We start from the raw sequence: 23,774 nt of genomic DNA on the forward strand, positions 1-23,774 counted from the left end.
AGGACTACCAGGACGTGTTCGAGGAACGGGGGGCAGACCAGCTGCCGCCGCATCGGCCTTTTGACTGCGGCATAGACCTCCAACCCGGAGCGCCTTTACCAGTGAGTCGCTTATATTCCCTAACAGAGCCAGAGCGCGAGGCTTTGCAGGACTTCTTGCGCAAGAACCTGGAGCGTGGGTTCATTAGGCCTTCCACCTCGCCTACCGCGGCACCAGTGCTTTTCGTTAAGAAGAAATGTGGGGAACTCCGCCCTTGCCATGATTACCGAGCCCTGAACAAAATTACCGTCCCAGACCGATACCCCTTGCCCCTTATCTCGGAGCTGCTGGAGCGGGTGCAAGGGGCACAGGTGTTCACCAAGCTGGACCTCCGGGGGGCCTACAACTTGATTCGGATCCGAGCCGGGGATGAGTGGAAGACAGCGTTTGGGACCCGGTACGGGCAGTTCGAATATTTGGTTATGCCTTTCGGTTTGTGCAACGCGCCTGCTGTGTTCCAACGCTACATCAACCACGTGTTTCAGGACTTGTTAGACAAGTACGTGGTGGTGTATTTGGATGACATACTGATTTACTCCCGTGACCCGGCTTGCCATGAGGGACATGTCCGGACCGTGCTGCAGCGCTTGCGTGAGCACCGTTTGTACGCAAAGCTCAGCAAGTGCGAGTTCCATCAGCGGACTGTGGACTTCCTTGGTCACCGGCTCTCTCCAGATGGGGTGCAAATGGACCCGGGGAAGGTGACAGCGGTTCAAGAATGGGCGGCACCCCGGAACCGCAAGGACCTGCAGCGTTTCCTGGGGTTCGCCAATTACTACCGGACCTTCATCGCTGATTATGCTCATCGCACCACCCCGTTGACCCGGCTACTGCGCCCAAAGACGCCGTTTTCCTGGGACAAGGAGGCAGAGGCGGCGTTTCAGGGGTTGAAGGCCTGTTTCCAGAGGGCACCAATCTTACAACATCCTGACCCCTCTCGACCCTTTGTGGTGGAGACCGACGCTTCCAGTACGGCTCTCGGTGCCGTCTTGTCTCAACAGATTGGTCCTGAAGCGCCACTCTTACCCTGTGCCTTCTATTCTCGCCAGCTCCTACCAGCGGAGCGTAACTATACTGTGTGGGAGCGGGAACTACTGGCCATCAAGGTAGCCTTTGAGGTCTGGCGCCACCATCTTGAGGGGGCACGACATCCGGTGGAGGTGAGAACCGACCACCGGAACCTGGAGTACCTCCAGACCACCCGCAAGCTGAACCAAAGACAGATCCGGTGGGCGTTGTTCTTTTCCCGGTTCCAGTTCCGGATCCGCTACATCCCTAGCTCTCAGAATCAGAAGGCGGATGCCCTGTCCCGGAAACCTGAAGACAACACAGACACGGTACAGCAAGCAGAACCCACCACGATCCTACCTCCGGCTGCATTCCTGGCCACCCAGGAGGCGCAGCCACTGCAGGTTCGGGTGCGGGAACAGCAGCGGGTCGACGCTTGGGCCCAGGAACGACTCCGGGAGCTGGCTGAAGGGTCCAGCCCACAGTATCCGGGGCTGGTCCTGCATCAGGGCCTCCTGCTGCACCACGGTTGTCTGTACATCCCGCCAGGGCCACTGCGGCTGGAGGTTCTCCGGATGGCCCATGATGCCCCAGCAGCGGGGCACTTTGGACGGTATCGGACCACCCATCTGGTCAGTCGTGAGTTTTGGTGGCCCCGCCTGAAGGCTGACGTGGCTCGCTACGTTGCTGGTTGTGATGTCTGCCGGCGCGCCAAGGGACCTACCGGGCGACCCCCCGGCCTACTTCAGCCATTGCCAGTTCCACCGCGCCCTTGGCACACAGTTTCGTTGGACTTTGTAGTGGACTTACCCTCGTCTCGTGGCTGTACCTGCCTTCTGGTTTTCTCCGACCATTTCACCAAGATGGTGCACTGCGCTCCCTGTCCATCTGTACCCACAGCCAAGGAAACTGCTCAGCTGTACCTTCAGCATGTCTTCCGCCTGCATGGACTACCTGAGCGCGTGGTGTCCGACCGGGGCGTTCAGTTCACATCCCGGTTCTGGCGAGCATTACACCAGACCCTCGGGACAGAGGTCTGCCTCTCGTCAGCCTACCACCCACAGACCGATGGCCAGACGGAACGGGCGAACGCGGTGCTGGAGCAGTACCTCCGGTGTTACTGCAGCTACCAGCAGGATGACTGGGTCGACCACCTGGCATTGGCGGAGTTCGCCTATAACAACGCGGTGAATGCGTCCACCCAGCAGACCCCGTTCCAGGCCAGTTATGGTTATCATCCACGGCTGTTTCCAGAGGTGCTGCCGGCATCCGCGGTCCCGGCGGTGACGGAGTGGCTTCAAGAGCTCCAGTCCCAGCAACAGCTTTTGGTGGAGCAACTGCACCAGGCCAAGGAAGCGTACAAAGCCCAGGCCGACCGCCACCGCCAGGTGGGGCCGGAACTTCGCGTCGGTGACCTGGTTTGGCTCTCCACTCGCCACCTCCACCCCTCTCGACCTTCGCGGAAGTTGGACGCCCGCTTCACCGGCCCGTTCCCTATCGTAGACCAAATCTCTCCTGTGGCATTCCGTCTCCGGTTACCCGCAACCCTGAAGGTTCACCCGGTCTTCCACAGGTCCCTTTTGAGTCCGGTGGCCCCACCCGACGAGTTCCACCCGAACCGTCCCCGACCGCAGCCAGTGTTGGTTCGGGGAGAGCCTGAGTACGAGGTGGAACGCATCCTGGACTCCCGATACCGCAGGGGAAAGCTGCAGTATCTCATTGACTGGAAGGGGTACGGACCGGAGGACCGTTCCTGGGAACCAGCGGCCAATGTCCACGCACCTGCCTGCCTCCGAGAGTTCCACGTGACGTACCCCGGCAAGCCGGGTCCGGACCCTCGGTTGAGGGGGGGGCCTGGGAGGGGGGATGGTGTGATGGCCTGGGATTCCGATTCGGAGGATGAAACAGAGGAATCCCAGCCTGCACAGGAGTCCCCGCCTCCAGGGCCGGCTGAACTGGGGCAAGGCCTAGATGCTGAAGAGCCTGCACCTGTGGCAGTGCATCAGGAGCTGGCCCCAGGTGAAGCCCTTCTGGCCCCAGAGGGGCTTGACGACTCAGTGGCCACAGGTGAGCCTCCTCCAGGGCCCAGTAACCCTTCGGCCTCTCCTGATCTGCAGAGGCTTAGGGCAGAGAGGCGAAGGGAACTGGTTGCCCCCAGGAGGAGTGCTCGCCTTAAGGCCAGAGGAGGCGGGGCTCCTGGGGACCGGGACCGCCCCTGGCCTTAGAAGAGGATAAAAGCCCAGTCAGCCCGGCCCCAGGTTGCGGGAGCAACGTCGTTGTTGGCTTCGGACCTTCCTGTGTTCCTGATCCCTGCTCGGCCTCCTGTTCCTGACTATCCGGTACTCCTGTTCCCTGCTCGGCTTCCTGTTCCTGACTATCCGGTACTCCTGTTCCCTGCTCGGCCTCCTGTTCCCGACCATCCGGTGTTCCTGTTCCCTGCACAGCCTCCTGTTCCAGCGTTCCTGTTCCCCGCCCGGCTCTCTGCCTCGGACCTTGCCCCTCTTCGTGTGGACTCTGCTACACCCAAGGTACCTTACCCCTGGGACCAGCACATGCTGGGAGGAGAAGTCAGCCAGCAGACCGTCCCAATGATAATGAGGGTAGCAAGACACACTGAGCTAATAGCGTTTAATGTGGCTACCTTGGGAGGAGCTCCCATTATTTTGGGGATGAGCTGGCTAGCGTTACATGATCCGCTAGTGGGCTGGCATCAGAGAGTGGTCTCCTTTGGGTCAGCACATTGTCTAGAACACTGCAAAGAGCGGGAGGCTCAAGGAGGGGCCAGAGCCACTCTAGCAGGGAAGGAAGTAACGGAGAAGGGGAAGGTTCCCCAACAATACGCCGACCTGAGCAACGTCTTCAGCGAGAGGGAGGCAGACAAACTACCCCCACATAGGCCCTTTGACTGTCAAATCAATTTACTCCCTGGGGCACAGCTCCCTGTAGGCAAGCTGTACGCCATGTCAGACAGAGAGATGCAGGAGCTAAGGGAGTTCATTGACAAGAACCTGAAGAGAGGGTTCACCAGAGAGTCCAGGGCGGTGGGGGGCAGCCCAGTGTTTTTTGTGGACAAAAAAAACACGGACAAACCCAGGCTTGTAGTGGACTTCAGGGCCTTAAATGCAGTGTCAGAACCAGTGACTTTCCCGATGCCCAGAATTGATGACATTTTGACAAGGGTCAGGAAGGGAAAGATTTTTACTAAACTGGACCTGAGGGGGGCGTACAACCTGATACGAATAAGGAAGGGGGATGAATGGAAAACCACCATGTTCACCCCTTTGGGGGCATTTGAATATTTAGTTATGCCCTTCGGCCTACAAGCAGGCTCCGCGTGCTTTCAATCGTTTATGAACCACGTCCTGGGGCCTTTGCTTTACAAGAATTGTGTGGCCTTCTTAGATGACGTGTTAGTATATTCAGAGACTGAGGAGCAGCATGTAAAAGACGTCAAGGAAGTGTTGGGCAGACTGCAAGCCAATCAGCTGTGGGTGAAGCTAGAGAAGTGTCAGTTTCATGCCAAGGAGGTGGAATTCCTGGGGTACCGCTTGTCGGACAAGGGTTTGGCCATGGATCCTGGCAAGGTCCAAGCGGTACTGGAATGGAAAACACCGAAAACAAGGAAGGATGTGCAAAGATTCCTTGGATTTGGAAACTTCTACCGGAAGTTCATCAGAAATTTTGCCCACTTGACGGCTCCCATTACGGACTGTCTCAGCAGTAAGAGGAAATTCGTTTGGACGGCGGAGGCGGAGCGAGCTTTTGAGGAACTGAAAAGGGCGTTCGCTTCGGAAGAACAGCTCCTGCATGTGGATTTACAAAAACCGATGCGAGTGGAGACGGACGCATCAGACCGGGCTGTGGGGGCGGTGCTTCTGCAGCCTGGGAAGGAGGAGTCAGAGTGGAGACCGTGTGCCTTTTTTTCGCGAAAGCTGAACAAATCTGAGAGGAACTACACGGTGTATGACCGAGAACTACTAGCCATTCATGAAGCGTTCAGGAGATGGAGGCATTTATTAATTGGGGCACAACATAAGGTGCAAGTGTGCACGGACCACAAGAACTTAGAGTATTGGAGAACGGCACGAGTGCTCAACCAACGGCAAGTGCGATGGGCCCAGGAGTTCTCCAAATTTCACTTTGAAATTTGTTATGTGCCAGGTCCAGAAAATGTTAGGGCGGACGCTCTCTCACGCAAACCTGAATATTTGGAAGGGGAGGGGGCACCCGAAGAGAGACATGTCATCCCAGAGGACCGCTGGGTGTGTGGGGCGGCATTGGTGGGGCAAAGAGAACTGGTAGAGGAAACAGAGAATGATGAATATGCCCAGAATAAGCTCAGAGGTCTTAGGGGTGAGGGAGAGGAACCAGGGGGTTTTGAGGAAAGAAATGGAGCGTTGTATTACAAAGGGGCACTGTATATCCCCGAAGGAGACTTAAGGGGGAGGGTACTCAAGCAGTTGCACGACAGCCCCACGGCGGGGCATTTTGGACAACACAAAACCATGTGGTTGGTCACCAGGGAATTTTGGTGCCCTAAGGTGAGGGAAGATGTACGGGAGTATGTAAGAGGGTGTGAGCAATGCCAGCGAGCCAAAGGGGAGAGGCGGGCGCCGGCGGGGCTATTAGAACCCTTACCAACCCCAGAACGACCTTGGGAGGCAGTGTCGATAGATTTTATGACTGATCTGCCGAAGTCCAAGGGGAAAACAGCCATCATGGTGGTGGTAGACCTACTAACAAAGATGTGCCACTTTGTAGCCTGTTCGCATGCAGTCACGGCGGAAGAGACAGCGAAGTTATTTGTAGAACACATTTTTAGGTTGCACGGAGTGCCATTGAGGGTGGTCTCAGACCGAGGAAAACAATTTACTTCCAGGTTCTGGAGGAAGCTCATGAGCTTACTGCAGGTGGAGGTCAACTTTTCAACTGCCCGGCACCCTGAAACCAACGGGCAGGCGGAAAGAGCAAACGGTGTCCTCCAGCAATACCTGAGGTGTTATGTCAATGACAGAGAGAATGACTGGGTAGAGAAGTTGGCGCTGGCGGAATTTGCCTACAACAATGCAGAGAATGTGTCCACAGGGATGAGCCCCTTCTTGGCTAATTATGGGTGTCATCCCAGGGCATTCCCAGGGGGAGGAGGGGAGAGATGGAGCGTCCCAGCAGCCGAGCATTTCGTAGAAGAAATGGAAGCAATCCATCGTCAGCTCCAACTCAACTTAGAAAGGGCGAAGGAAGAATACAAGAGGCAGGCAGACAAGAACCGAAGGGAAGGTGAAACCATAAGGGTGGGAGATCGGGTGTGGCTGTCAACCCAAGGGTTGCCGTTCAAAGGAGGTTGTAAGAAATTAAGACCCAGGAGGTTGGGTCCCTTTGAGGTCATTCAACAAGTCAACCCAGTGGCTTTCAGGCTCCGGTTACCCAACCACATGAAACTGCACCCAGTATTTCACAGGTCGTTACTGTCACCGTATGAGGGGGGACGAGAAGGGATGTCCACTCGGGGACCGATCATAGAAGAAAGGGAATGCAGCAGCCATGTGGCAGAAATCCTCGACGCCAGGTGGAAGGGGGATCAGGTGGAGTATTTGGTAGCGTGGGAAGGAGAACCGGAGTCAGAAAACACTTGGGTAATGGCAGAAGATATCAATGACGAGGTATTGATAGAAACGTTCCATCAAAGGTTCCCAAGGAAACCTCAGCCTGTGGAGAGGTTCCGGAGGGAATACTTTGGGACCACCGATGAGGAGGAGGAGTTGGAAGGATTCACGGATTCGGAAGGGGAAGGGGAGATGGACTCTGAGGAGGAGGAGTACTTCGAGACCAGGAACCGCAACAGGTGGAGAGAAGTGTTCGAGACATCGGAAGGTGAAGGAAGTTCCTTCCGGGGTTTTGCCTCCTCACCGCCCATAGAGGAGGGGGCGGGAGGGGGTGAAGGGGGCCCTGGAGGGGAGGTGGATGTCAGGGAACTGCCATCGGAAGGAAGGGAGGTGGAAGGGCTCACACAGGTTGGGAGAGACTCAGCAGCTGAAGAGGGAACCAGTAGGGGGAGAAGAGCTGAGCTGAGGGAAAGTGAGCAGGAGGGATGGCTCCGAGACACTTCCAGCGAAAACAGTGGGGAGGTTTCAGGACCTCCTGTAGGGACACCCACTCCTCGCCGGAAACTGTCACGCAGAGAGTCCAGAAGACGTGTTTCCGTTAAGGAGCTTTTATGTTGGAAGCGATTCCGAAAGCAACCACTGTCGGAATCTGCAAGCGACTGACAGAGCCATGTTTAAGGGGCTCCGTTACAGACAGAGGTTTGCAAACTTGACCAAACTCTGAGGGACTTGGATTTTACGCACAAGCAGCTCATCGTCCCATCACAGTACCAGACCTACAGAAAGAGATTGCAGAACATAAGTTAACGTTGTCTATGATTGATCTCAAAGACAAACAAACCAATCTAAGAATTAGAGCTGTTCCTGAGTTGGAGAAAGGCACCTTGATAGACTTTTTGACACAAGAATTTCTGGAATTTTGGAAATCGGACCTGAAACAAGAGGACTTTAAGATTGTGAGGGCCTTCAGATTGGGGAAAGGAGGAAGAAAGATTAAAATAAGGGACTGTTTGATTACCCTCCGATCCAAAGAAGAAAGGGACAAAATTTTGGGCCTGCATTACGAAAAACCCTTGACAATTGTACAATCAAAAGTGGAAATTTTTAAAGATATACCAAAACATCTTCTGGACTTAAGACAAGATTTTGGAGACTTGGTGGCCTTGTTGAGAAAAAACAAAATCCTTTTCAGGTGGGAATTCCCTCAAGGTCTATCCTTTAGTTTTAAAGGAAGAAAGACTAAGATAAGATCAGTGGAGGAAAAGAACAAGTTTTTGAGCGCATACGAAGAAGATCTACAGAAAGGATTGGGAAAAGACACTGCGATACCGGATAAGAATTTGCAAAAAAAAGCGAAACCAACGCCACCGACAGACATAGACAAACTTCTTGGGGCTGTTGGAGGAGAAGGAGAGTAACTACAAAATGACACTTCAAGTTTTAAGCTGGAATATTAATGGTCTGAATTCGTCGGCAAAAAGGGGGAGAGTATTTCATACATTGAAAAAAGAACATTTGGACTTGATCTGTTTACAAGAAACGCATGTGACAAGGCTACATCGGAAAATTTTGATAAATAAAAGATTGGGAGAAGAATTTATTTCATCGGACAATGTGAAAAAAAGAGGAGTAGTACTCTATGCGAAGGAAAGCCTGTCACCAAAATTTATATTTAAAGACGACCAAGGAAGATATATAGCAATTGAAATTCAGTTTCAAGGACAGAAGTTTTTGATAATAGGTGTATATGCACCAAATGAGGGAAAATCAGAATTCTTTAAAAAATTGCACGAAACTCTCCTGGATTATTTGGATTACAACATTATTTTGATGGGAGATATGAATGGAGTAGTGTCTACAAATATGGATAAAGCCCAAAGACAAACGGTGACGAATGATGGAAGACTACCAAAGACATTTTTTGAAATGACTGACAATATGGATCTTGTGGATATTTGGCAAATAAAGAACCCCTTGGAAAGAGAAGGAACCTTCTTCTCTGAAGCAAATATGACATGGACAAGAATAGACCAAATCTGGATAACTAGAGGACTGGCCCCTAAGATAAAAAAAGCGGTGATTTGCCCGAAAATTTGCTCTGATCACAATCCAGTAAAGATTGAAATGATATCAACGCCAATTGGAGCTTTCAGATGGAGGATGAATGACTCCTTATTTAGGAATGAGGAAATTATTAAAAAGGCCCAGAAAAATTTGAGAGACTATTTTGAGATAAATATGAATACTACGACAGAAAAAAGAGTGATTTGGGATGCCAGCAAAGCGGTGATGAGAGGATTTTTGATACAACAAAATGCAATTAGGAAAAGGTATCAAAATGAGAAGAGAGAAAAAATTTTGGAGAAAATTAAGGATGGAGAAAAAAGACTGAGGGCGAAACTGAACTCACAGGAGATCTTAAAAGAGATAAAGCTATATCAAGTACAATATATGAAACTGATGAATCAGGAGATAGAATGGAAGGTCAAACAGATGAAACAAAAGACCTTCGAATCGGCAAATAAGTGTGGGAAATTACTGGCCTGGCAAATGAAAAAAAGACAAAAGCTGAATACGATTACGAACTTGGTAGTAGAAGGGAAGAATATACAGAATCCTGGGGAGATTCGGAAGTGCTTTCAGAATTATTTTAAACAGTTATATACGCAGGAAACCCAGAAAGAATTAGACATTGATCGGTTTTTGAAAAATAATGGATTACAAAAAGTATCTCAAGAGAGCAAATCAATATTAAACTCTACAATATCTGATCAAGAGGTGGAAGGAGCCATTCAGAATATGAAATTGGGCAAATCTCCAGGACCGGATGGTCTAACTGCAAAATACTACAAATCTTCGAAAGAATGGTTATTGCAACCGTTGAAAGAACTTTGCAATGAAATACTACGGGGAGGAAAAGCACCCGAGTCGTGGAAAGAAGCATACATTACACTTATACCAAAAACTGAAGTGGAGAAGACACAGCTGAAGAACTACCGTCCCATATCCCTACTTAATGTGGATTACAAAATTTTTGCGGAAATTATGGCTAAAAGATTAAAAAATGTATTGGTAAAAGAGATTCATAAAGATCAGGCGGGCTTTCTCCCTGGGAGACATCTGTCAGATAATACGAGGAATATTATCAATATTTTAGAAAAACTGCAAGTTAATATCAATACCAAAGCTGTTTTAATATTTGTAGATGCAGAGAAAGCCTTTGACAATATTTCTTGGAGTTTTATGAAGAAAAATTTGCAGGGGATGGGGGTAGGCCAAAGTTTTGAAAATGGTATAGGTGCAATTTATTCGGAACAAAAAGCTAAGCTCATTGTGAACAATGTAGTTACAGAAGAATTTAAGATAGAGAAAGGAACAAGACAGGGTTGCCCAATCTCCCCATTGCTTTTTATATCGGTCTTGGAGGTTTTGCTCAATATGATTAGAAAAGACCAATTGGTTAAAGGTATACAACTCGGAGCTAAACAGTACAAATTGAAAGCTTTTGCTGACGATTTAGTTTTGACATTACAGGAGCCAGAAGCTAGCACAAAAAGAGTATTACAATTAATCCAAGAATTTGGTCAAGTAGCAGGTTTTAAATTGAACAAGATGAAAACTAAGGTATTAGAGAAAAACCTTACAGAGATTGAGAAAGAGAGGTTTCAGAAAGAGACAGGATTAACAATAGTGAACAAAGTGAAATATTTAGGGGTGCATATGACTGCTAAAAATGTGAATTTGTTTAAAGATAATTATGAAAAATGTTGGTCAGAAGTGAAGAAGGATTTAGAAACATGGTTAAAATTGAAGTTATCATTGTTGGGCCGAATTGCTGCGATAAAGATGAATGTATTGCCTAGAATGTTGTTTTTGTTTCAGACATTGCAAATTGTGGATAAAATGGACTGTTTCAAGAGGTGGCAAAGAGATATTTCCAAATTTATCTGGCAGGGCAAAAAGCCTAGAATAAAATTTAAGATATTAACAGATGCGAAGGAAAGAGGGGGATTTGCCCTGCCAGATCTTAAACTTTACTATGAATCAGCCGCATTTTGCTGGCTGAAAGCTTGGCTACTTCTTGAAAACGCGGACATTTTGGACTTAGAAGGCTTTGATAATGTGTTTGGATGGCATGCATATTTATGGTATGACAAGGTTAAAGCGCATAAGGCCTTTAAGAACCATATTGTCAGGAAAGCATTGTTTAATGTTTGGGTGAGATATAAGGATTTGTTGGAAAGTAAAACACCAAGGTGGCTGTCACCAATGGAGGCAAAGTCATTGAAAAAAACTAATATGGAGACAAATTGGCCAAAATATTGTGAAATTTTAGAACAAGTTGGAGATAAACTAAAATTGCAGAGTTTTGACAAATTAAAAACTAGATAACCTAGATAACCTAGATAAAAAGATTGGTTTCCAGGAGGAAAAATCCAAATTGGAAACGGAATTGTTAGAGCCTAAAACAAAAAATTTGTCAAGAATGTATAACCTGCTGCTGAAATGGAATACACAGGATGAAATGGTTAAGTCTGCTATGATTAAATGGGCACAAGATGTTGGGCATAACATTATGTTTGCTGACTGGGAACGGTTATGGACCACAGGTATGAAATTTACGGCTTGTAATGCTTTAAGAGAAAATATAATGAAAATGATTTATAGGTGGTACTTAACCCCAGTCAAGCTAGCAAAAATCTATCATTTGCCCGATAATAAATGTTGGAAATGTAAAGAAAATGAAGGTACCTTTTTCCACCTTTGGTGGACGTGCCCAAAGATCAAGGCCTTCTGGGAAATGATATATAATGAACTAAAAAAGGTATTGAAATACACTTTTGTGAAGAAACCAGAGGCCTTCCTCTTGGGCATGGTCGGCCAATTGGTGCGAAGGGAAGACAGAAATTTTTTTATGTATGCGACAGTAGCAGCAAGAATACTCATTGGGAAATACTGGAAGACACAAGAATTGCCTACCCGAGAAGAATGGCAGATGAAAGTGATGGACTATATGGAACTGGCTGAGATGACCGGCAGAATTCGAGACCAGGAAGAAGGGTCGATGGAAGAAGATTGGAAAAAATTTAAAATATATCTTCAGAAATACTGTAATATAAAAGAATGTTAGAAAAAGGTTGGAAAAGAATATTAGGCCGTATTGGCAGACATGGTATAATGGAATAAGTAAAAATGAAGTGTAAAATGAGGATAGAGGAGGATTAAATATTTTCGAATGTTAAAATAAGTAAAAGAAAAGAAGGTTAGAAGGATTTGCTGGAGATACGATCTAAACTAGAATACAAAGCAGGGAGGTGAGAGGAAGTCATGGAAATAAGTAAAAGGGAAAAAGGTTGTAAAGGTCTAATTTGATTTTTGTTATTCTTTATTGTGATGCATGTTTATTCTTTGTTGAGCTTTTTTTTTCTTTCTTCTTTTTTATTGTCTGTTTTTTGTAACATGTGTATGGTTTGTTTTTTCTTCTTTTTTTGTAACTTTAAAACTGGAATAAATATTCTTTAAAAAAAAAAATGAACATCAAGCCCTGTAAGTTTCACATGAAATGTGTATCTTGTGCAGAGAACAAGGTGAAGGTTGCTCCAAAAGGCAAGGAGTCTAGCAGGCAGGCTTCCAAACCCTATCAGCTAGTCCACGCAGACCTGGTTGGTCCACTTGCGCCCTCTTTGGGTGGAGCAAGGTACTTCATGGTTCTAATTGATTCTTTTTTCAGGTACATTCATGTGTTTATGCTCCAGCAGAAATCAGAAGCGTTTTCTAGGTTCAAGGCATTCTGTGCTTGGTTGGAGAATGTTCACAGTAAGTGTATTGGCAGTTTGTTTTCTGATCGAGGCGGGGATTTCACTTCTCAGCAGTTTGAAGCTTTTCTGACTGAGAAGGGAATCCAGCATAGCCTCTCAAGTCCAGGATCTCCATGGGAGATTTGTGAGCAAGCAAAGCAAACGTTGCTGCAAGGCCTGAAAACCTTGTTGCATGATGCCAATCTCCCTGAGAAGTTTTGGGGGGAGTCTTTGAACACGTTTGTTTACACTTATAATCGCAGATTGTCATCACCTATTGGTTATACTCCCTATGAGAAGATGTTTGGTAAGAAACCTTACGTCAAGCACATGAGAATCTTTGGTTCTGACATGTGGGTACACACCCCACAGAGCTTGGGAAGCATGGGGCACATGGTTTGTTCATGGGGTATGAAAAAGGTGCATACAGGGTATGGATGACTGACTCTAAGACCATTAGGTTCACAAAGAGTGTTGAGTACAATCCTAAGTGGGGGGGGGGGGAATGTGGGAATTTTCCAGAGTCACTCAGAGGAGGATGAAGATGATGTGAAAAAAGCAGCTGATGTTGAGGTAGAAGAGGAAGCTGAGGATGATGATGATCAGAGTTCGGATTCCAGTTCAGTGGGCGGCGCTGCTGCTGGTGTCAGCGACAGTGATGACACAGTAGACTACAAGAGTGCAAAGGCCTCAGTCAGACCATCTGATGCGTCTGACAATGAACTGGAAGAACCACTATTCACCATTGACCATTTTTCTCCTAAGAAGGAGGAGATGAGTGCAGAAGACTTGCGTCTAGTACGCAGATCTGAAAGGGCCACAAAAGGCAAATCTCCAAAGAGATTTGCTGATGAGTTTGCTAAGACAGCAACTGCTCTTCTTAGTAGCTCAGAGAAGGTGTGGGAACCTTCAAGCTTCAAAGAGGTTCAGGAGTTAACCTCTAAAGATGCTGAGCCATGGCTAAATGCCATGAAGGCTGAAGTTGATTTCTTGGATAGGAACCGAACTTGGGAGCTGGTACCGGTAGTCCCAGGAATGAGACTGGTTGGCAGCAAATGGGTCTTCAAGGCTAAGACAGACCAGAATGGCAAGGTTGTCAGACACAAAGCCAGATTGGTTGCCAGAGGTTTTTCACAGGTAGCAGGACAGGATTACCATGAGACCTACTCACCCACCGTCAAGTATGAGAGCATTCGGCTAATGCTCAAGATTGCTGCAGAGGAGAAACTGCACGTTTCTCATCACGATGTGAACACAGCTTTTTTGTACGGGGTTTGGGGGGAGGAGCTGTATATGCTTCCACCTGATGAAATGCAGATACAGAAGGGAATGGTCTGTAAACTTCGGAAGTCCTTATATGGTCTCAAGCAGAGTGCCAGGTGTTGGAACACAAAACTCACTGAGACATTGCTTTCTCTAGGTTTTCACCAGGGCAAAGCTGATCCGTGTGTGTTTGTCAAGGAGGAGGGGCAAAACAAACTGTATTGTTTATGTTTTGTTGATGATCTTTTGATGTTTTGGAAGAATCAGGCTTTGTAGGTAATTTTCTGGTACACCAAACACAGAAAATTGCTGCTGTATTAACCAGGTTGAATTTGGTTGATGCAAACCCAGCACACACACCGATGGTGACAGGTTACCAGGTAGATAGTACTGCTGAAGCGTTTTCTGACACTACAGTGTACAGATGCATTCTAGGCAAGCTGAATTTCATTGCTAGATGTTCAAGACCTGACATAGCTGTAAGCACTAACCTGCTTAGCAGACATGCGAATAATCCTACTGTTCAGGATTGGAAAGCTCTGAAGTGCATAGCCCGCTATTTGAAAGGGACTTTGCACTACAGGCTGAGGTTCACCAGTATGCTACATGTACAACCACTGTCTGTTTGACTGGTTGTGCAAGAAGCAGACGACAGTAAGCCTAAGTCCCTGTGAAGCAGAACTCAATGCTCTGTCATTTTCACTCATGGATTGTGAATGGTTGATGCAGCTGTTTCAGGACATCAGAGTTTCTGTGAAATGTCCTATACAAGTGTATCAAGAAAATAGATCCTGTTTGGCTTTGCTGAACTTGGAGAGTTGCAAGCAAAGAACCAAGTACTTGCAGATTAAGCTACATCGTGCAAGAGAGTGTATTCAGAAAGGACTCATTCAGGTGTCCTACATGCCAGGAAATGAAATTCCTGCTGATCTGTTGTCTAAGATTGTTAACAGAGAACAACTTAAGGTTTATGTACAGAAGTTGCAATTGGGTTGAACCACAGGTACTACAGGTTACACGGAAAGGGGGAGGATGTTAGGATATTTCCGTTCCACCTTAAAAAGGGGACAGGCTGTTGTGAGTCACAGCCTGCGTATTTCCTGCTCACAGGAAGTTTCTGTTTTTGTATATAGCTTTCGTTCTCTCTCTGTGCCTCGACACGCAGGCAGGCAGTCATGTTTTTTTCTTTGTTCTGACCTCTGGATGTAGTCTACCTTGATTTCAGCAAGGCATTTGACAAGGTGCCCCATGATATTCTTGTAAAGAAGCTGGTAAAATGTGGTCTTGACTATGCTACCACTCAGTGGATTTGTAACTGGCTGACTGACCGAACCCAAAGGGTGCTCATCAATGGTTCCTCTTCATCCTGGAGAAGAGTGACTAGTGGGGTGCCACAGGGTTCTGTCTTGGGCCCGGTCTTATTCAACATCTTTATCAACGACTTGGATGATGGACTCAAGGGCATCCTGATCAAATTTGCAGATGACACCAAACTGGGAGGGGTGGCTAACACCCCAGAGGACAGGATCACACTTCAAAACGACCTTGACAGATTAGAGAACTGGGCCAAAACAAACAAGATGAATTTTAACAGGGAGAAATGTAAAGTATTGCACTTGGGCAAAAAAAATGAGAGGCACAAATACAAGATGGGGGACACCTGGCTTGAGAGCAGTACATGTGAAAAGGATCTAGGAGTCTTGGTTGACCACAAACTTGACATGGGCCAACAGTGTGACGCGGCAGCTTAAAAAGCCAATGCAATTCTGGGCTGCATCAATAGGAGTATAGCATCTAGATCAAGGGAAGTAATAGTGCCAGTGTATTCTGCTCTGGTCAGACCTCACCTGGAGTACTGTGTCCAGTTCTGGGCACCACAGTTCAAGAAGGACACTGACAAACTGGAACGTGTCCAGAGGAGGGCAACCAAAATGGTCAAAGGCCTGGAAACGATGCCTTATGAGGAACGGCTAAGGGAGCTGGGCATGTTTAGCCTGGAGAAGAGGAGGTTAAGGGGTGATATGATAGCCATGTTCAAATATATAAAAGGATGTCACATAGAGGAAGGAGAAAGGTTGTTTTCTGCTGCTCCAGAGAAGCGGACACGGAGCAATGGATCCAAACTACAAGAAAGAAGATTCCACCTAAACATTAGGAAGAACTTCCTGACAGTAAGAGCTGTTCGACAGTGGAATTTGCTGCCAAGGAGTGTGGTGGAGTCTCCTTCTTTGGAGGTCTTTAAGCAGAGGCTTGACAACCATATGTCAGGAGTGCTCTGATGGTGTTTCCTGCTTGGCAGGGGGTTGGACTCGATGGCCCTTGTGGTCTCTTCCAACTCTATGATTCTATGATTCTATGATTCTATGCTGAATAAAGTTGTAAATATGCTCTCCTGAGTGCATCTTTCATTGTGCGAACTCTGCTGAAAGGGCGTGCACGAGCCCTGGAATGTGGCAAGCTATTTCTGAGGCTCGTGTCGCTAATTGACTGATGCTGTTTGTACGGGAGATCGATGGATCGTCTGGAATCGACGTGGAGGCATGATGGCCTTTGTCTCCCTGGCACTATCCCAACAAGAACCGCAATCATTGCAAGAGAGCTGTGACGTTTTAACATCGATATTGCAGCGCTTCAAGACTCTTGAAGAGCAGGCAAGGGACAACTGAAGGAAGAAAAAGGAGGCTACACATTCTTCTGGAAAGGGCTATCTGAACAAGAACATTGAATACATGGGGTAGGCTTCGCTATTAAAAACTACCTTGTGAAGCTCCTGTCAGAAGTCCCTACTGGCATTAATGAGCGACTCTCAACCCTTCGAATAAAGCTCACAAAAAACCAACAGGCTACTATTATAAGCGCTTATGCACCAACACTGGATGCCGATGAAGACATTAAAGAAAAAAATTACTCTCAGCTGGATACCATCCTATCAGAGACGCCTAAGGAAGATAAAATTATCCTCCTGGGTGATTTTAATGCAAGAATTGGGTGAGATTTCGATCTGTGGCCTGGGACTATTGGGAAAGAAGAAGTTGGCAACAGCAACCAGAATGGAATCTTACTTTTGACGATATGTGCAGTGCACAACCTTGTTATTACCAAAACACTCTTTTGACAGAAAAATAAATTTAAAACTTCATGGAGGCATCCTCGGTCAAACCACTGGCACCTCTTAGACTATGTTATTGTCCGTGCTAAAGATCACTGTGATGTGCTCCCTACCAGAGCTATGACGAGTGCCGATGACTGCTGGACAGATCACTGACTAATATGCTCCACGATGGCTATCAAGATTATACCTCAACGCAGGCTTCAGGGAAGGAAACCAAGGTACAAAATGAACACTCAAGCCCTTCAAGATCCCATTAAGTGGGATTGCTTCCAAACGACTCTTAAGGACCATCTGCTTTCAGAATTCCCTGATAACATCAAGGAACACTGGACCAAGCTAAAAACATCCATTATTGCAGCCTGTGAACAAACTATTGGATACCAAACCAAGAAACACCAGGACTGGTTTGATGAGAATGGCAGTGAGATTGGACGCATGATTGACAAGAAAATGAAGGTATTTCAGATCTGGCAAGGAGATAGAAACTGTGCCACTAAGAAGAAAAAAAAAACCTGTGCCAATGCTAAGAACCAGAGAACTAAAAAACACCTGGTGGATAAAAAAAACCTCAAGAGATCCAGCACTTAGCTGACACTCATGATGCACAGAGGTTCTTTAAAGCCACAAAGACCATCTATGGACTAATAAATCATGGCATATGCCCCCTATGCTCAGCAGATGGTACCACACTTCTAAAAGATAAAGAAGCTATTGCACTGTGCTGGAAAGGACACTACCAACATCTCCTTAACCACAACTCCCCCATAGCTGCTGAGGTCCTCTCACAAATCCCGCAAAAACAAATTAGAGATGAGCTTGCTGTATCTCCAAATCTGGGAGAGCTGTGTACAGCTATTAACCAAGTGAAAAACAACAAAGCCAGTGGACCCGATGGGATACCTGCTGAAATCTTCAAAGTGGGTGGAACTGAACTTACACAACAACTTCACAAGCTCATCAAAAAAATCTGGGAGAGAGAAGCAATCCCAGCAGACTTCAGGGATGCCAAAATTATCAATCTCTTTAAAAAAAGGTGACAGAACTGATTGTGGAAACTTTCAAGGCATCTCTCTATTAGCTGTGGCCGGCAAAATTCTTGCAAGGATCTTAGCAATATCCGAGGTGACCCTTCCTGAATCCCAAAATGGTTTTCGGCCTTCTAGGGGGACAGTGGACATGATTTTCACCGCTCAACAACTTCAGGAAAAATGCAGAGAGCAAAACCAGCCCCTGTATATGGCGTTTATCCACCTGACTAAGGCTTTCGACACTGTAAATCGTAATGCCCTGTGGACTGTCCTTCTGAAAATTGGCTGCCTATATCAATTTGTAAACATCTTTCGGCTCCTCCATGATAATATGACAGCAACAATCGCAGATGTCAGGGAACAGCCATCGGCTCAGGGGCGAGAGGTGAAAAGCCGGATGGATTACAGAGAGCACCCAAAGATCGTGGGAATACACCACCTCCACGCCCTCCCTGCGCAGTAGGCTTCCGCGCCGAGAGGGGAGGCGCAGATTGGGCATCAAGAAACTACTCTGCTGGGGAAGGTTTTAAGAGAGTTTGTGTACTGGTCCAGTAAACGCTTCCGCTGCGCCACCAGCACAGCTCTCTTTGCAGAGTATTAATTAAGTCCAGTGCAGAGATTCTTGTTGCAGTACAAGCTTCAGAGTCTCAGCAGCAAAGAAATAACGACACAGGGAAGCCTGTCTTTCCAAAGACAGGTTTATTGCAGAAAGATAACAGAAATACCTCCGGAGCTTTCAGACATTTTTGCTTCACGCCCCACAGGCAGAGAAAACAAACACTCTTTATATACTGAGCAACTTAACAACTTAACGAGCTTGACTACTTAAAGTCACATGACATTGCTAACTTGCCAGCGTCTTAGGTTTCACACCCTAACACCCCCTCTCGCTGGCAATACAAAAAACAAAATTACTTCAGACCCATTTCTTCACAAAAGTTTTCATGCCGCTGAAACCCAAGTTGTTTTGTAAAACCATCAGCTTGATTTTCATGACTGGGACAGTAATTTAATTTAACAATTCCTGCTTTTACCGTTTGACAAACATTTTGAAAGCGGATATCCAAATGTTTTGTACGACCTTTAAACTGCCCATTTTGTGCTAACTTAAGACACGGTTGATTATCACCCCATACAGTGATTGGAGTGATGGCCTTTTCATACATCTCTTGTGCCAAGCATTTGTAAAATTCTAGATCTCTACATAACTCAGATAAGGCACAGAACTCAGCTTCTGTTGACGACAAAGCAATTAGGTTCTGTTTCTTGGATCTCCACCCAATCAGAGAGTTACCAAATTTTATTACACAGCCAGACACTGATTTTCTATCCTTTAAATTTGCCCAATCACTATCTGCCCAACAAGTAATCTGTGCTTGTCCTTCCGAAAACAATTCAAGGCAAAAATCTTTGGTGTATTGTAAATATCTTAACACTCTTTGAATTCCTTTCCATGCATTTACACTAGGTTTCGAAGCTTCTCTGCTGAGTAAGTTAACAGCGTAAGCAATATCTGGTCTACTCCATTGCGAAAGATGAAGTAAGCTTCCCAGTGCTGACTGAAAGATTTCAGCACGCTTGAATTCAGCACTATCCTTGAACTCATTGTCTTTTACAAAACCCATTTCCATTGGTGTTCTAACACCTGCACACTCCGTCATGTTAAACTTTTTCAACATTTGCAATATCTTGCCTTTTTGATTCAGTAGAAAACTGCCATTTTTGGTCCTATCTATCTGAACACCAAGATAGACCTTCACATCACCAAGATTCTTAACTTTGAAGTGTTTATTTAACTCTTTGGCTAGTTTTTTTTACTTGTTCTTGTGTCTTTGAAGTATAAATCAGGTCATCTACATAAACAAGCAAAGATTCTTGAGCATCTCCTGAACTTCTGAAATATAAGCAATTGTCAGCCTTGCTCCTGCTAAAACCAATGCCTACCAAAACGTCATTCAAACATTCATTCCAATTATGAGCAGATTGCTTGAGTCCATAAATAGATTTATGTAGTTTCCATACCTGATTTGATTTACCAACTTTCAATCCTGGCGGTAGCTCCATATAGAGCTCTTCAGCCAAGTCTGAATGAAGATAAGCTGTAGAGACATCAAATTGATTCACTTTGAACCCTTTCTGAGCAGCAACTGCTAATAGTGCCCGTAGGGTTTCACTCCTTGAAGTGGGTGCATAGACTTCGGAATAATGTAACCCCTTTCTTTGCGTAAAACCTCGAGCTACAAGCCTTGCTTTGTACTCTGGTTTCCCCATCGCTGTTGTCTTTATCCTATACACCCACCTACAACTTACTGCTTTGGTACCTTCTGGCAGTTTGGTGATGGAAAACACACCCAGTTCTTTCATAGAATTCAACTCCTTTTGCATGGCCTCACGCCACCTACTGGCCTCCTCCTGGGGTAATTGTTCAACCTCCTCAAAACTTTCAGGTTCGCAATTTGCCAAACCAGCCCAAACACTAATAGCTTGGTACCTTTCAGGAGGTTTACCTTTGTTGGTACGCTTAGAACGCCTTAACAGTTCCTGCGATGTTCCTTCAGTTTCCCCCTCTGACCCAGAATCACTAGTCGTCACCTGTTTGTCACTAGTAGTTGTAGAACTTTCTGATTCTGACTTTACACGTCTCTCTTGCTGTACAGGTGAACTTTTAGAACTAGAAGATTCTGACTTTACAGACTTGGGTGAACTAGGCGATTTCTCACCCTTATCCTCAGACTCAAATTCCTCAGTCTGTTCTGGAACTAATACCTGCCCTGGGGCCTGAGTTTCATTGCTGTTCACCACATCAAATAGTATGTCAGGATTTCCATGAATTTTATTCCAACCATCCTGTTCACAAAATTCTGCACTTCTGCTGATTGTGATTTTCGTTTGATTGCCTTCTACATTCACAAATCTCCAACCTTTTGTGTTTGCTTGATAACCACAGAAAAACATTTCTTTAGACCTAGGATCGCCTTTCCTACGTTGTGCCCTAGGCACCAGCACATAAGCACGACATCCAAAAACTCTTAGATGATCAATTTTTGGTTTTTTCCCAAATAGCATGAAGTAAGGAGTGTTGCCTACTGTGCTATTGTACACTCTGTTAAAAGTATAATTCGCATACAGTGCAGCCTCAGCCCAAAAACGCTGTGGAAGTCCAAAATCAAACAGCAAAGCAGCAATGGCTTCCTGTAATGTTCGAAATTTTCTTTCAGCAACTGCATTCTCCTGTGGTGAATAGGGATTGGTAAGTCTATGAACTATACCTTTCCTTTTTAACCACGTCTCCAGCGTGTGGTTCACATATTCCCCACCACGATCTGATTGTATTTTACGTACCCTGGTGTCAAATTTACATTCGACTTCTTCAATCCAATCCATCAGGATGGAAGCTGCTTGTGATTTTTCTTTCAGAAAGAAAACCCAACTAGCCCTTGAAAAATCATCCACCAAAATTTGCATAAATCTCGCACCTCCAAGCGATTTGACTGGCATAGGGCCACACACGTCTGTGTGCACAAGTTCAAAGGGTTTCTTGCTTACTCTATCAGATCTAGGATAGTTACATGTCTTAACCTTAGCATGTTTACAAGCACAACAATCCAGAAAATTTGGACAGGGTTTAATGTTACACTCCTCAGCTAAATCTGGCATCTTGCTTACATACTTAAAGCATATATGAGCTAACCTTCTGTGTAGTAGATGTGCACAACCTGTATGAGGAGCCTTATTTACACACTTAGCTTGCGCTTCACCTGTTGAACATCTACCTGCTGCTAACTGCTCTTCATCCAAAACAAAAAGCCCATCCTCACAGGGAATTTTAACTAGCTCCTTCCCCTGTTTCGAAATGGTGCACACATCATTTTCAAACTCAACCTTAAAACCACTTTTTACCAGGCATGACACACTCAAAAGTCCATTCTTCATTCCTGGAAGAACAAAAACAGGAAGGTTAGTTTGCAAACAGTTAACATAAATTGTGCCTTTAAGGTTCATTTCTCGTTCACTATTGTCTGCTATAGTCACGGTTTTTTGCAACTGGCAATGTCTTGCAGTTCATCAAGCGGCCACTAGATGTCGCTGGAACTAAACTGTGACTTGCTCCACTGTCAATTATCCACTTCAAGGTTTGTTGGCTCCTTTTAGGACTCTTTTGTGCTGCCATTGCAGATAGTCCCTTATCAGCACCTGCTCCCCCTCTGGATCGTTGATTCTTGTAGTTCTCACGTCGTCTTCCCCTGTAGCTCCGGAAACTGGCCCTGGACTGTTGAAATTCCTGTTGCTTTTCTGGACACTTTGCTATCAAATGAAACCTGCTGCCACATCGAAAACATGACTTGCTGGCCATAGCAGACACTTGTGATGCTTCCTTACAGCTCTGCCTGCTAGTTTCCCCACGCTGGGAATTATCTGAACATCCAACCCTTGGGGTATTTGAATTATCAATACGTTTTCGATGATGTTGATATTCTTGCTCACACAATCTACCAGTCACATAATTCATATTCAGCTGGTCCTCTGGCAAAACCTGTAAAGTTAGTACTAAGTTTTCAAACCCTGCATGCAGGCTGCTAAGCAGAGTATAAACTTTAATATTTTCAGGAAAATTCACACCTAAAGATGACAGTCGGTTGAAATACTCAGTCATCTGTGACGTGTGTTCAACCACACTATCCCCTGGCTTCAGTTTCAACTCATACAAAGCACGTATAATGTTCACCTTCTCTCCGGGCGTGGCTCTATGGTGAATTCGCCTAAGAGCTTCCCAAATTTCAAATGCAGACCTTAAATTTTCCACATGAGGTAATTGGGAATCGTCTATCGATACCATCAACATGCATCTAGCTTTAGTGTCCATTTTATCATGTTCCCTATTCTGAGCATGTGCAGCAGCCTGTTGCTCTGCTGTGGCATCTGCTGCAACAGCCACAAACGGCTTTCGCCTCTGGACATAGTCAGCCCACACTTCTTTGGCTTCCAACCAGACTTGAGCCCTCTTAGACCACTGCACGTAATTAGCAGAGTTCAACTTTGTAAAGGGAACCTGGAAATTTTCCACTGCCATTCTTGGGGTCTGCTGCTACTCCCTCTGTGTGCCCTTTCTTCTTTTTCCCCTTGGGATTTGTTTTACTCACTTTTCAGACGCCTCCAGCCTCCTCTGAAGCCTTTAAGAGCTGGATTTACGACCAAGCCGGTCTTCTCTCATCCGAAAGCTGCTTTCACTTTCTCTGCACACAATACAGCTGTAGAAACGTAGAAGGATCCATAACCTAAGAGAGTTTGTGTACTGGTCCAGTAAACGCTTCCGCTGCGCCACCAGCAACAGCTCTCTTTGCAGAGTATTAATTAAGTCCAGTGCAGAGATTCTTGTTGCAGTGTGAGTGTCTGGAGGCGGTTGGAGGATGGATGGCGGCAAACAGATTGAGATTGAATCCTGACAAGACAGAAGTACTGTTTCTGGGGGACAGGAGGCGGGCAGGTGTGGGGGATTCCCTGGTCCTGAATGGGGTAACCGTGCCCCTGAAGGACCAGGTGCGCAGCCTGGGAGTCATTTTGGACTCACAGCTGTCCATGGAGGCACAGGTTAAATCCGTGTCCAGGGCAGCTGTGTACCAGCTCCATCTGGTACGTAGGCTGAGACCCTATCTGCCCGCGGACTGCCTCGCCAGAGTGGTGCATGCTCTGGTTATCTCCCGCTTGGACTACTGCAATGCGCTCTACGTGGGGCTACCTTTGAAGGTGACCCGGAAACTACAACTAATCCAGAATGCAGCAGCCAGACTGGTGACTGGGAGCGGCCGCCGAGACCATATAACACCGGTCTTGAAAGACCTACATTGGCTCCCAGTACGTTTCCGAGCACAATTCAAAGTGTTGGTGCTGACCTTTAAAGCCCTAAACGGCCTCGGTCCAGTAT

General features: G+C 46.4%; 1 long non-coding RNA gene across 1 annotated transcript; it reads right to left on the reverse strand.

Annotated features, from left to right (window-relative positions):
- Positions 1–18,535: 18,535 nt before the first annotated feature.
- On the reverse strand, positions 18,536–23,227 carry LOC308467728. The gene is made up of 2 exons (XR_013981270.1): positions 22,993–23,227; positions 18,536–22,385 (listed from the first exon to the last, which is right to left on the reverse strand). It is a non-coding gene; the product is annotated as an uncharacterized lncRNA (long non-coding RNA).
- Between the last annotated feature and the right edge of the window lie 547 nt (positions 23,228–23,774).

This window comes from Podarcis pityusensis, assembly GCF_964106645.2.
Source record: "Podarcis pityusensis genome assembly, chromosome: W".
Taxonomy (NCBI): Eukaryota; Metazoa; Chordata; class Lepidosauria; order Squamata; family Lacertidae; genus Podarcis; species Podarcis pityusensis.